The sequence below is a fragment of the Ovis aries genome, chromosome 14 (genome assembly GCF_016772045.2).
Source record: "Ovis aries strain OAR_USU_Benz2616 breed Rambouillet chromosome 14, ARS-UI_Ramb_v3.0, whole genome shotgun sequence".
Lineage (NCBI taxonomy): Eukaryota > Metazoa > Chordata > Mammalia > Artiodactyla > Bovidae > Ovis > Ovis aries.
In genome coordinates this window covers 24,895,648-24,910,730 of record NC_056067.1, presented here as the reverse complement: position 1 = coordinate 24,910,730, position 15,083 = coordinate 24,895,648, and the positions used below count along the sequence as shown (strand labels likewise).

Sequence of the window (15,083 nt, the reverse complement as noted above, 5' to 3'; positions counted from 1 at the left end):
GGATAGTTGCTTTAGAAGGTTGTATTTGTTTCTGCCATACAACAACGTGAATCCGCTGTAAGTATACACATATCCCCTCCTTCTGGAACCTTCCACCCACCCACCCCACCCCACCCCCTAGGTCACCATAGGGCACATGCTCCCTGTGTGATTCAGCAGCCTCCCACTAGCTATCTGTTTTACACATGGTACTGTTGCTGGAAGGAGGAACTCTTCCAGGGCCAGAAAGCAGGAAATGTTCCCTTTTCTCCTACTTTCTCTTGTCTAACACTCAGAAATGAATTGTCCAGGGAGACACATGTGCTGACAAAGCAAGAGACTTTATTGGGAAGGGGCGCCCAGGCAGAGCAGTGGAGTAAGGGCACCCAGGAGAACAGCTCTGTCATGTGCCTCACAGTCTCGGGTTTTATGGTGATGGGCTTAGTTTCCGGGTTGTCTCTGACCAATCATGCTGACTCCTGGTGGCACACACATTGCTCAGACAATATGGATGCCAGCGAGAAGGATTCTGGGAGGTGGTCGGACTCGCAACATCTCCTTTTGACCTTTCCCAAACTCTTCCAGTTGGTGGTGGCTTATTAGTTCCGTGTTCCTTACCAGGACTTCCTGTCGTAAAAGAACTCATGCAAATGGTTACCAGGGGGCATGGCCAGGGTGGGCGGTTTCAGTAAGTGCGCTTCCCCTAACAACTCCCCATTGAGAGAATTCATATTCAACATACTTCTTGGGAATTGGGGCAGAGGTTTCTTTCTTCTGTAACGTCTTCCTACTGTCCATGGGCATAGTCCTACTTAGCAGAGTAGAAGTCTCTCTCTCTCTACCTGATCTTAGTTGAGGTATTCTGTATCTGAAACAGGCTTCCATCCTTGGAGTAACAGCAATTTAGTCTGAAACTGTTGGACCCTGCCAAGAGATGAAACAGACAGGGGTCAACAGGAGACCTAACAGGATGGTCACCACTGGTCCTCAGAAAAGGAAGGCAAAATTTGGGGTGAGGGCTGCAATATGTGTAACTCTTTTCTGATTGGTTTAGTAGTGAGGCGACAGGGAGGTGCTCCAGGAATCTTGTGCTCAGCCTAGAGTTACCTTCCTCCACCTGGGTGGGGGCCCCAGTCCTGTAGAACTCAAAGATATTGTTATGCATATTCCTTGATTAGGAACCAGGATTTTGTCCCAAGGTTGTACCACCATTTCCTCCTCTGTTTCTGTATCCCCTCCCTTCTCTGATCAGCAACTGTTTGGATCTGCCCTTCATTCAGGAGGCTGAATGAAGTCTATATCCTACAAATAAGGAACAGGAAATACAGAAAGAATCTGTACTCCAGAGCCCCATGAAGTCCCACTCAGTTTTAATTCAGGGAACTGGGCAACTATGACTCTGATATCCTCTTGTCAAAATAGGGCATAGGACTACCTCATTTTGGAGAATAGACACTGAATTGGAAGTATTTCTGAGTTCCAAGTTCTAGATCTGAGTCCTGTATGATTAAAATCTCAGTCCCTTGTTCTACCATTTTGGTATAGCAGACCCAATTAGAAGTAGTTGGAGGAGTGGCAACTGGAATTTTAATAGACAAAATGAATCTCATTTCTTTTCAGAGGAATAGGCCTGAAACCCAATCTAGACCTGGCATTTTGGGGAGACTTGTAGCCAGTTGCCTCAGTTCAGTTCAGTTCAGTTCAGTCGCTCAGTCATGTCCAACTCTTTGCGACCCCACGAATCGCAGCACACCAGGCCTCCCTGTTCATCACCATCTCCCGGAGTTCACTTAGACTCACATCCATCGAGTCCATGATGCCATCCAGCCATCTCATCCTCGGTCGTCCCCTTCTCCTCCTGCCCCCAATCCCTCCCAGCATCAGAGTCTTTTCCAATGAGTCAACTCTTCGCATGAGGTGGCCAAAGTACTGGAGTTTCAGCTTTAGCATCATTCCTTCCAAAGAAATCCCAGGGTTGATCTCCTTCAGAATGGACTGGTTGAATCTCCTCGCAGTCCAAGGGACTTTCAAGAGTCTTCTCCAACACCACAGTTCAAAAGCATCAATTCTTCGGCGCTCAGCCTTCTTCACAGTCCAACTCTCACATCCATACGTGACCGCCGGAAAAACCATAGCCTTGACTAGACGGACCTTAGTCGGCAAAGTAATGTCTCTGCTTTTGAATATACTATCTAGGTTGGCCATAACTTTTCTTCCAAGGAGTAATCGTCTTTTAATTTTATGGCTGCAATCACCATCTGCAGTGATTTTGGAGCCCAGTAGCCAGTTGCCTAGTTTTATAAAAAGTAAGCTTGCAGTTACTAGCTGCCAGCAGACATTGTTTTGAGAATGTCTAGTGGCATCCAAGTCGGACACGACTCAGAAAGCTCAAGTTTTTAGCAAAACAAGGACTAGTCTGAAATTACATCCATAGTGTCACCTAGTTATTTCCTTGGATGTCTGAACCATAGCTACTCTATTTTGACTTTTAATTGTATTATTCTCCTTAGTAGCCAAAGTAGACGTCACCATTAATGATGACAGTGTTTCTCTAGGTATGAGAAGATGCAAGAATTGGGACTCATAAAATCCTCTCCTGAAAAGATCTAACTATCTAAAGGCCTGTTCTGCCAGTTTTTCCCAGAGCACAGAGTGCTTCATTCCTGATTTCCACCCTGAACTCTTTTCAGCAGTGTTGAAGGTCAGCAGCTCCCATGACCATGATTTAATCTTTGCAGAGGTAGATGGCAAGTGTCAGCTTCCAGTTGGCAGGGCCCTTTCTTGGTCTTAAACTTGACCATGATTTGGGGGAAGGGGGGTGGTATTTCATGACCATTTCATTCTCAGGTCTGGCAAAGATTTTGTTGACAGGCCACTCAGTGGGCTGTTTTCTCTGGACCACCTGTCTTATTAACCTCTCGATCCATGAAAACATTCCCTCTTGTTGCTTCTTCCCAAATCTAGAGTTACACTGTTATCATCATTTGTCTCATATGGAACTACATATTATTTTATCAGAGGCTCAGTCACACATTTGGCAGTGTAAGAAACAGAAATTTTGCAAAACAGGGGCAATACAAATAACATAGCCAACAACATTAGTAAAGTCATAAGTAAGACTTAAGCTAAGAGCTTTCATTAAATGTAGCCCAGTATATTCCAGGTGGTCTGACTTAGTCTATTCTGTATGAATCCTTATCTTCCAGGGAATTTATATGTTGGCATTGTCTACAAGGCACATAGCCCAGTTTCCTAGTGTTATTAGACTGATTATCCTTAGTATGATTTAATTGTTTCCAACATAGAGGAGACTAAACCTAAATTACCATAGCCTGGTATTATCTATACAAATCCATCCCATAATTCTGGGAGATTTTTTCCCTTGCTGAAACTTTGCTTGTTGCTCTGATTGAACCTGAGTAATGCAAGAAAACTCAAATTTATGGCCAGGGTCAGAGCAGGCATTATTAATTGGCCAGGTGAGGGGATCTCATCTAGCAATATCAATAGTGACCTGAATATGGCTATAATTTTTCCTTCAAAGTAAATTTTTTCAAGGCCAACCAATTAGAGCCTTGGGGTAGAGAAATTCACCAAGGTAACCCAGAACTAGACACAGATAATTGGCCACAAACTCAACAATTGGACTGATTTCTAAAACTAGCATAGGATCATGCCTATGATAGAAAAACATTTGATTTATAGGCAAAGGTCCAAGAAGTCAAGAAAACACTATTAATGATCATATGAATCGGGTCCAGCATCTTGGGCAAGTCTTCTACTTCTGATGTCATCTTCTCATGCTGCTGCTGCTGCTAAGTCGTGTCAGTCGAGTCCGACTCTGTGCGACCCCATAGACGGCAGCCCACCAGGCTCCTCTGTTCCTGGGATTCTCCAGGCAATAATACTGGAGTGGGTTGCCATTTCCTTCTCCAATGCATGAAAGTGAAAAGTGAAAGTGAAGTCGCTCAGTTGTGTCCAACTCTCCGCAACCCCATGGACTGTAGCCTACCAGGCTCCTCCGTCCATGAGATTTTCCAGGAGAGAGCACTGGAGTGGGTGCCATTGTCTTTTCCACTTCCCATCCTAGTACAGTGCAGTTTCCTCTGTTTGAGCATTGTTTTAAGGTAAGTTCAGGTCAGCAGTCTTCTCTATAGAGTAGTCCAGTATAGAAGCTTTTGGAAGTGGAAATTAATTTAACAGTCAAAGTGAAGTCACTCAGTCATGTCCGACTCTCTGCGACCCCATGGATGGTAACCTACCAGGCTCCGCAGTCCATGGGATTTTCCAGGCAAGAATACTGGAGTGGGCTGCCATGTCCTTCTCCAGGGGATCTTTACAACACAAGGATTGAACCCGGGTCTCCTGCATTGCAGACAGATGTTTTACCATCTGAGCCAATTTCACTGTGCATAAGCTAGTTAAGAGTACCTGATAAAAATGTCCTTCCAACCAGGTTGGAGACAGTCCCTTAAATTATGTCTTTTTCCAGTCTTGGTTGCAGGTCATGAGGCATCTGATATTCATCCAAAGATAGATTACTGAGATAAGCTTCAGAAACAAACTTAGAATATTCTTTAATAATTCAATTAAATTTTACATTAATAATGCATAATAGCAAATAACTATCCAGGAAATGAGTCTTAGTAGATACAAACCTCCACTAACAAACTGGGATTTAACATTTATTGAAATATCTTAATCTCCCTAAAATTACCCTCATTTTTACCAAATATAACCAAATTAAAGCTAGTGTACTTGAAAAATAGGTCTGCTCTCAATAAATTTGGCCTGATAATTTATAGAACCATAATTGATCATAGACTTTTTGCTTTGCTGAAACTTTCATAGAATCTCAGACTAAACTTTTAAAATAAAACCTTTCAGGGCTGGGAAAGTCATACCAAAGGCTTAACACAGATTTTGCCTAGCAAATCTAGGTGAATTCTTCCCTTTTCAAGGTCTCAAAAATTCCTTGTGATTTCTGTACCTATTAGTGAGATAACCTTCCTCACTTATCTGATAAAGTTAATGGAAACCTAAGAGTTTCCAATCTCTGGAGGAGTCATATAGAGAGAAAATATAATTGTTTCAATTTGTTTATAACATATAGTTTTACCAAATTACTATCATAATTAGTTTGAGGGGAAGGTTTTCCCTACTCCTGGAAAACACAGAATAAAGCCTGTAATTTTTTTAGATAGAAACCATAAAAGTTATAAGCATATTCACTGGCCCATTCAGTCCTTTTTTTAACCTTTGTGAAGTCATCAGGTTTCCCATTAGAATACCAGGACATATCAGAATGTTAGGAACTCCATATAATTTCTAGGATATATAAATTACTAATATTTACCATACAATATATTGGAGAAGGCAATAGCAACCCACTCCAGTATTCTTGCCTGGAAAATTCCATGGGCGGAGGAGCGTGGTAGGCTGCAGTCCATGGGGTTGCACAGAGTCAGACTCGACCAAGCAACTTCACTTTCACTTTCCACTTTCATGCATTGGAGAAGGAAATGGCAACCCACTCCAGTGTTCTTGCCTGGAGAATCCCAGGGATGGGGGAGCCTGTTAGGCTGCCATCTATGGGGTTGCACAGAGTTGGACACGACTGAAACGATTTAAAAGCAGCCACAGCAGCAACCATACAATATAACCGGAGAGGATTTATTATTCATTTGATAATATTTTCCATGTAATTTATCCAACCAAACAAACACAATTTGCTTAATATCTCTCTTTGGGGTGTTTTGGGGGCCCTCTGAAGCATCCCAAAGTTAGCTAGAGGTCCAAAGAACGTCAAGAGAATTTGATTTAGGAAGTTTTGTCAAAAATAATCAGTCAAAAATGTTTAGAACATTTAGTCAGATGTAGCCAATGCTGGTGGGTGTAGCACTTGGCTTGCTGATATGTCAAAGTGCATATATACTGAGGTTCAAGGTCTAGTGAAAGTAAACTCCGCCATCTTGGACCTAGTTGGCTCTAACCAGTTTTCCTTTGGCTGTGTCATTCCTAAAAAAATCCATTTATCCAACTAATTGTAATCCAATTTTAGAAAATCCTGATCATGCATAACTTTTTCCAGTTTTTTTTTTCATAACTCTTACTGAAAACACATCTTCAATTCAGTTCAGTTCAGTCGCTCAGTCATGTCTGACTCTTTGCGACTCCATGGACTTCCAGGAGTACACCAGGCTTCCCTGTCCATCACCAACTCCTGGAGTTTACTCAAACTCATGTCCATTTTTTTCCCTAAAGTATTTTCCACAATGAGGTACATTTCTGGCTGACAAATCTGTAACAGAATACAGGCTAATTTGGCCTCTAGTAAACCTAGGTACAATAGAAGTATTGTGCTTGTTGACGGTCTGTCAGCTAGTTAGAACAGCAAAAAGGAGCCCAAATGGTGGTGGCTAAAAGACAAAGGGAAAAAGGCCAGGAAAAGGGAGCAAAGGAAAGTCCACGGTCCAGAGTGAGAACCTAAGGTGAAACAAACATGCCTCCTTCCTGGTTAGCCTTAATTTACATAGAGCAGACTCAGCGGGAAGGAGACAAAATGTATAAAAAGGAGGAGCCAAGATGGGGTTGGGGCCTCTACTTTGGGGTTAGCCTGCTCTCACACCTTGAGGGTGTACTATCCTTTGTTTACTGAATAAAACGCTGAGCTGTAACCGAGCTGTAACACTGGTCCACTGTTTCAAATCTTTGTTGTGGTGAGACAGAACTGAGGAAATTACACATTCTCCAGACAGTTCTAAAGACATGTCTATGTTACCAGGTATTAATTTCATACTGAATATGTCCCAGTTCACATGAACCTAAATTCATTTAGCTTAATTTAGAATTGTTTGATTTGTAAGCATTTGCTTTTCTTTAAGCCAATTAAATAGAGCTCATTTACAAATTAATCTCAAAAATATTATTCAGAGGCAAAGACATACCTAGACACACACATATTCAGACAGACACGATGCAAGATCAAGTTTCATTTTCTAAACTTAGTCATGAACTAGATATTACAGTATAAAACTTACTAGTTTATAAATAAAATTGGAGTAAGTAAAAAATCTGAGGGCTTCTTCCTGTTTTTCTTCAGTCTCAGGAGTTAGAGATGTTCTAGATAAGTGTTCCTGAGAGCCCCGGTCTCAAGGCACAGGGAAAGAAAATCAAGTTCTAACACGATGGCAGCAGGTCTAAACTAAATGGTGGCCACAGAGAGCAAAATGGCCATCATAAATCACAACACAGAACACAGAGTATAAAACACACAGAGAGACCTGGCAGTTCTAATCAGACACTCCCTTAAAACAAGATTACAGTTTCTCAGAAAACATCCTATAGAGACACAGAACTTAAGCTCCAAGTGCTAACAGGGTAAATGAAAATATCTCAGGTCTTCAAAAATTTCAGAGAGGAAAGGAAGCCAGATTGAAAGAAAAGGGGGTAGGAGGCGGGAGAGGCCGGCAAAAGGGGTGGCCTTACAGACGTCTCCTGCCACCTGCAGATACCCAGATGTTCACTGGACTTTACCCTTGGCCCTCAGAAAAGGGAGGACTGGAACTCGGCCGTACCAGAAACCAGGTCAGACCAGACTGGAACCAGCATTTAAACCAGAAACCAGACCAGAACCAGAATTCAAGTTCTCTGCCAAGAGGAGGTGATCAGCCTCCAATCCTCAGCTCAGGCTGAGGCCCTTCAACCAGATTCCTGCATCCAGGACCAGGGGACTAGAAAAAAAGGGATGGGATAGGAAACATTAAGGAGAGGAAACAAAGAGGGACGGGGAGAGAGGTCAATAAAGACTCTTGCTCCTTACCCAGTTGGGGTACTCCAGCCAGTTGTTTGCATCAGGAGGAGACCAGGGACAAGAGGGTCCCAGTTGCAGCTGATGGGTCTGGTCCATCAGTGGGCAAGCTGGTCCCTGAGTACCCAGGTGGTCAGGGTGTCAGTCACAACGAAGAAGAGTTGCAGCCGAGTCACCATTTGTTGCAGGCAGGGAAACCCCCTTCCGGCAACAGTACTGTATATATGAAAATGACCAGATTCTATAGGCCAGCAGTTCCCAACATTTTAGGCACCAGGGACCTGTTTTGTGGAAGATGATTTTTCCACGGATGGGGGCAGGAGGGGGAGGAGGGGAAGAGATGGTTTAGGTGGTAATGCCAGTGATGGTGAGTGATGGGAAGCAGCAGATGAAGCTGTGTTTGTTCACCTGATGCTCACCTCTTGCTCTGCAGATTTGGGGGAGGAACAGAACAGAGTCTGTAGGAAACTACAACATTAGGAGGAGAAGGAGGGGAAAGATCGGCAAGTATCTGCTTAGACGTGCAGAGATGTCCTGGAGGGCTGCATGAGGATCTAGTAACAGGGCCGGCCTCTAGGGCAGGAAACTGGGGTAAGGGAATGAAAGAAAAGTTCTTCACTGTTTATTCTTTTGTACCTTTTGAAAGTCAAATTATGTCAGTGTTGTTGTTCAGTTGCTAAGTCATGTCTGACTCCTTGCCAATGTAATGCCTGTTAAAAAAAATTTTTTTAATATGTAATGCAAAAAAGATTAAGTTTTAGAAGGCAGCATTTTAGTACTTTTAAAAATTATATAGCAATGACTGCAGTTTTTGTTTCTTTTTTCACACGCTGAGGATCAAATAAGAAAAGCCTCCAATGGGCAGGCTCTTTGGCCAGAGATTTCCTAACACTAGAGGGGGAGGAAGCTGGAGCACAAAGAGGAAGAAAGCATACTGTTCAAAAATTTAAACTTGACTTTTAAAGATACAAAGGAAAAGTGAAATATTTCTCCTTCCTTCCCCAGAGATAACCTTGGATTTAAAATAACTTTTTGAGATTCCTTGCCAGGCTGATGGGAATCTAAAGCGGTGAAAAGAAAGGAAAGCAAAACAGGCACTGTGAAAGGCAAGTTTCCATTTAATAACTTGACTTTCCATTGTGAAAGGCAAGTTGGTTAAGCTTGGGAACCCTTAAGTCTGTTTCTGCAGGTGATTTTTGTCCCGTTTCTCTGGGCACTGGCTGAGCCTAATTCTTCTTGGCCAAGAAAGCAAGCCAGGAGGCTTCCTAGAAGCAGCATTCCTGTCTTCTCCAAGTTAGGCAGTGACATCCCTAGCTGGTTCCTAGGGAGAAGGAGGCCACAGAGAGCTTGCCTGGCCTGAAGATGTGACCCTAGCAAACAACCTCATACCTAGCCGTACCTACCGTGGTCATCTGTAAGCGTCTCCCCAGCTGGACTGAGAAAGGTGGTAAAGGTTTCCTAACATCTCCACCACATAAATTATACATGCTCTCGGTAAGAAATTCCAAGAGCACAGAGAATGGGAACTCTTTTCATTTCCTCTCCCTAGAGGGAACTGAGTTACCCACCAGGTTTTTTGGGCATCCTCCCAAAGTGGTCTGTAGGTCAGCCCTGAGAGGCATTGAGGGTAACAACACCCGTTCTATAGATAAGGAAACTGAGGCTTGGAAAGAAGGAGAGATTCTTGAGACGCACAGCTGAAGTGTGGCAAAGCTGAGATTTGAACTTGGCTCTCCTGTTCACAAGTCTACTATTGTGTAAGCTCTGAATGGCTCCATCCCAAGTTTATAGAACTTCTTTGGTACATCCCTTGTCCCAGGCATACACACCACACACACACACACACACACACACACACACACAAGACTAACTCAGTCACACAAAAATGTCCCAATACGTACACACACATGGGCCCAAGTGGGGTCCCATTACCCCCATAGACACATCCATCTCTAAACCATGATACACACTCTCACACAATCACACATGTGCAGTGTGTATAAATAGACTTCAGACGCACACACGTTACCACTCCCAGAGACAAACAGTTCTACACATGCAGAGACACAGACACTGGGACGTGCCCTGCCCCACTCACCTGTCCCTCATTCCTTCTGTCAGAGCCTACCCCTCAGAGGGGCCACACTCCCCTTCTTGGCCATGCTGTCCACAGAGGTTTTGCCCTCTCTGCCCCCTCCAGTTCCAGCTGCTGTCTTCTAGACCAGTGATCATGCCGGCAGATGCCACCTGCCCCAGCCACAGCTGGGCCCCCTCTCTCCACGCCCTTCCCCTCCTGGCCAAGATTCTAAGGCAGTAGAAATATAAGGCTCTTGTTCCCGCCCTAGCAGCCCTGGTGTGTGTGTGCATGCTCAGTCATAGTCAACCCTTTGTGATCCCATGGACTGTAGCCCACAAGGCTCCTCTGTCCATGGATTTCCCAGGCAAGAATACTGGAGTGGGCTGCCATTTCCTACTCAAAGGGATCTTCCCAACCCAGGGGTGAACTCACATCTCCTCCACTGGCAGGTGGATTCTTTACCATCTGAGCCACCTGGGAAGATCCACAGCCCTGGTACCTCACGGAATTTTGGTGAAGAACCTTGAGGTTCAACACTCCCACCTTCTAAGATTTATATGAATAGGTATCTTGGAGAGGACCTCGGCTGGGAGATAAAAACCTGTTTTGCCAAAGTTTTCACTTTCATCTCAGGTTCAAATTATTTGTTCACAAAATAAGCCACTCGTTATATACAAATAAATGATACAGATATTTATTAGAGAATTATCTAGCTTACTTTCAATATACCAACATTAAAAGAAAAGAGAAATAGAGTAGAGAGTGCATTACCAAATTGGGTTTTGACCAACATCCAGATTTAAACAGTGCTAGAAAGTCCCATGTCTCAGCACAACTGGAATCCCAGTTGGGAAAAGGACCCAGGCAGCATGTACGCTCTGTGGGTGAGACTTCAGAGATTGCATTTCAGGGTTCCTGCTTATATTCCCAGGGACGCAAACTGATATCATCATCAATCTGTGAGCAAATTGGAAGCCTGATTCAAGTTAATGATGTTTGTTTTGTCTTGCAAAACTTGGGATGTTGTTAAGCCTGGGCTTGGTTGGCCAGAGCCCCTCCAAGGGCTCAACAATCTCAAGATTCCTCCCCCATCTTATATACGGTGCTGCAAGTCTTGCACTCACAGAAGGGAGCCACTCACAGTCACTCACAGTCGGGGCAGTGTCCAGGCAGGTTAGAAGCAAGGTCAAAGGCCTGCTCTGCTTTGTCTCTGAAGCCTAAACAAGACTATTTAATTTCGCCTAACAAAACCCCAACCCTAGGTGGAAGCCCATCCCTAACCCTCCCTCTAATTCCGTGACTTCATCTTGTCCCGTTGCTCCTGTTTGTGAAATGTTTCTGAACCCCTTGCCTCAGTTTCCCCTAGTAGTCCTCATGTAATAGGGAAGAACCTCGGTATTCTAAGTCACTAGGGACTTCCCCAGCAGTCCAGTGGTCTTGCTTTTACTGCAGGAGGCGAGGCTTCAATCCATGGTCAGGGAACTAGGATCCCACATGCTGCCCCTCGGCCAAAAAAAAAAAAAAGGTAATCACTAAAGGGATGTTGCTTATAAACTTCAGTTATACATAATGGTCCATCTCTAGGAACCCTGCCTCCCAGGTAATAAGCGTTAAGCTAAAATACCTTTGTTTAGCTAGCAGGAAACATCCTGACCAGGCCCACCTGTGAATGACTACACGGAAGGAGAAATTAAGACAATCCCTCTGGAGTCTGGCTGGAACCAGGGCTTTACCCTTTCCCCTTTGAGTATAAAAGAATCCTGGATTCTATTAATAACTGGAAGAAGAAGTTTCTTTGGGACGCTAGTCCACTGTCTCAGACTGCTGGCTTTCTGAATAAAGTTGCTATTCCTTGCCCCAATGGCTCATCTCCCCATTTACTGGCCTGTCGTGGCAGGGGAATGATGAGCCAAGACTCAGTAACAAATACATTTAGTCTGACTTGAGGCTCTCCTAAAAATGTGGCTCCTTGATGCCTAGAGACATAGCAGGAACCTCATGAAAATGCACTCCTGTCCCCATACCTGCTTGGGGTTCCCAGAGCAGGGGCAGAGTGGGCACTCCACCAGGTGGTGAGTAGGTGGAGAGAGGAAGGTTCCTTTGTTCTGTAGCCTGACGTTAACTAGGAGAAACTTGCTTCCTCTGAAATGTAATCTTGGGGATGAGAGCAAGAGGACTGAGGTCCTTAGATGGGATGCTGTAAGCACCTGGGGGGACAGACTCTGAATGTAGGATTTATTCATTTGCTCAATTAATGACTATTCCTGAGTGCCTACCTACAAGATGCCAGGTGCTGGAGATCAGGGGTGAATGAAGGGTCCAGGAAGGCCCTGCTCACGTGACGTGTAGGGTACATGTGGCCTGAGAATCTATCTCCCTCTCTCTCACACAGACATACACACACCCATGCTGGGGACTCTGGTTCAGACAGGGGAGCTGACTCAGGCTGGAGGCCAGCTGGGGTGTCCAGTGGACAGCTGAGGGATATAAAAACACTGAGGCCCTTTAGCAGTGCTGAGACTGCCTGACCTAGAAAAACATTGCATCAGACTCTGTCTTATTTTTGCAGGGCGCTTGATCAACCAAGACACTTGCTCTATAGATCTGCGGAAACCTTTGGAGAACTAAGATGTCAGTAATGTTTTTTTTTTTTAGAATGAAAAGTAATTTTCATGGCTTTTTTTCTTTTGCAGTGCAAAAGCAGTGAATTGCAGAGAATGGGGCTCCCCCAGAACATCCCTGGCTGGGGGGCCAAAGACCCTGATTTTTCACTACTCAGTGATGCCTTACTGGGACACAGTGAGTCCACTTGTCCAGGCCCCTGCTGGCATGTCCTCTATTGAGATACTAGGTCATGGGTACATTTTCTATGACGTATCTAGCAGCATCACAAAGGGACTGCAGGAAACAGGCCAAGAGAAAACACAAAGCATTAGGCATATCAAAAGATCAGAGGGAAACTGGGAGCTATTTGTGGATGAGAGAATTTCCAAAGGAAATGGTAAAACTGAGGGGCTCTGAGCTAGTAGGAAAGACCTGCAGATGCTGGCTCTTGTCCCTCCCCAGAATTAGGGCCTTTCTGTCCCTGGAAACTCCACTTTGATGGGCTCGGGCATGTAACATACATAGCCTGCTGGATTCTGGCATCTCAGGGCAGGGGCCAGGGACGGGGTGGGGGCGGTTGTGGAATCCAACTCTGGATACCTGAGGAAGTGACGACACCTGTCCTGGGCCTCATGACTCACACAGAAAATGTGTGGTGGCTGAAGGGAACATGGAACATTTGTCCCTTTGAACTGGACCCTCCCTAAGGTCCTCAGCTTCTATGAAGAAATCCATGGCCCATCTTAACCCTCCAGCTCCCCTATTTCACCCTCGTTTCTCCTCAGACCCTGTCCTGTTAGTCGCATGCTCAGGCCTTTGCTCTCGCTGTGTCCCCTATCCCTTCCCCTCCACCCCTACAAAGCAGAGCTATCCTTTTGTGCCCACCTTCTCCAGCAAGCCTTCTCCTCCTTGGCATCTTTGGAGTTCTTTTCCAGTGGGGCTGTATCATTATTTGCGTAGGCTCTGATCTCTTGCTTCCTGATATTTTACAGGTGAGTGAAGAAGGCTGGCACTAGCCAGTAAAAACATAACACAAGGCACCCATAGTTAAAATTTCCAACTTTGAAAAAATAGGAATTGATGACATTCATGTTAATAATCTGTTTTACATAATATAACCAAAGAACTATCACTTTAACATATCAACAGTAAAAAGTAATAATAAAATAGGGTTGACCCTTGAACGACATGGAGGTTAGGAGTGCTGACCCTCTGCATGGTCAAAAATCTGTGTTTAACTTACAGTCTGCCCTCTGGCACCTGAGGTTCCTATGCATCCACGGTTTCTCCCTATCTGTAGCTCCGCATTCATGAATAGATTCAGCCAACTGCAGACTGTGTAGTACTATAGGTTTTACTGTTGAAAAAACCCACAGAATTTAAAAAAGAAAAAACCCAAGGGTAAGTGGACCCACACAGTTCGAATCCTTATTGTTTAAGGGTCAATTTTAGCTTACATGTTTATTTTCAATTTTTCTTTGAAATCTAGTTTGTATATTGTGTGTGTGGTCTGCTCAATTCAGTGCAGCCACATTTCAAATGCTCAATAGTCAGCTCGTGACTACCATGCTAACCAGCACAGATCAAGGCCATATTAGTCTTTGGGTTATAGAAGTTCACATTAAACTGACTTTGTGGAAAAGGACATTAGCTCATGAAACTGAAAAGACCAGGGGTAGACGGTTTCAGGTACAACTAGATTCAGGTGCTCCAATAATATTGCTGTCACCAGAGTTCTGACTTTCCGTCAGAAACTTTTCCAGCCCTTCCCAAGCAGGCTCTGGATGGCATAGCAATGACAGCCACCACCAGCCTCAGACTTTCCTCTACCAGCTCAGCCACCTGATCCCCACACCCAGTTCCTCTTCTCCAAGAGTTCCCCCTCACCAGACTCCCATTGGACCAACTGGAACCGTGTGCTCATTTCAGAACCAATCACTGTATAGCTAGGTCAATGGAATTGGCTGATTGGTCAGACCAGCGTCACAAGCCCGTTTCCGCCTCACATGGTAGGAGACTAGAGTCAGCTTATGTGATGTGCCAGGACAGAGAGTGGGTGAGACATTGTTTCCCAATGGAGAATCAGGGGACTGGTATCAGAAGACCTGGGTGGGGAGAGATAAGTTGTGGAAGTGGGAAGTGGCCAGAGTAGGGGTGGGACTGAATCAATAAGTGCTCCCAAAGAGTAGCTGAGTATCAGGTCAAACAGGAAAGTCATAATGTAGTCCTGCAGAAATGTTTAAAACTTTAATGACTTGTATAACATCTTCCAGCTTTGTCAGAAGTGGGATTCAAACCCACGCCTCCAGGGGAAACTGCAACCTGAATGCAGTCACTTAGATCACTTGGATCACTCGGCCATCCTAACTACCACTAAAAAAAATAAAGCTAGTGGAGGTGAGGGAATTCCAGTTGAACCATTTCAAATCCTAAAAGATGATGCTGTAAAAGTGTTGCACTCAATATGCCAGCAAATTTGGAAAACTCAGCAGTGGCCAGTTCAGTACAGTTGTCGCTCAGTTGCGTCCAACTCTTTGCAACCCCATAGACTGCAGCATGCCAGGCCTCCCTGTCCATCACCAACTCCCTGAGCCTGCTCAAACTCATGTCCAT

At 44.5% G+C, this 15,083-nt stretch overlaps 1 long non-coding RNA gene across 1 annotated transcript; it reads right to left on the bottom strand.

The window, feature by feature from the left end:
* Positions 1-299: 299 nt before the first annotated feature.
* On the bottom strand, positions 300-8,315 carry LOC132657803 (uncharacterized). The gene is made up of 2 exons (XR_009596483.1): positions 7,802-8,315; positions 300-903 (listed from the first exon to the last, which is right to left on the bottom strand). It is a non-coding gene; the product is annotated as an uncharacterized LOC132657803 (long non-coding RNA).
* Positions 8,316-15,083: the final 6,768 nt, after the last annotated feature.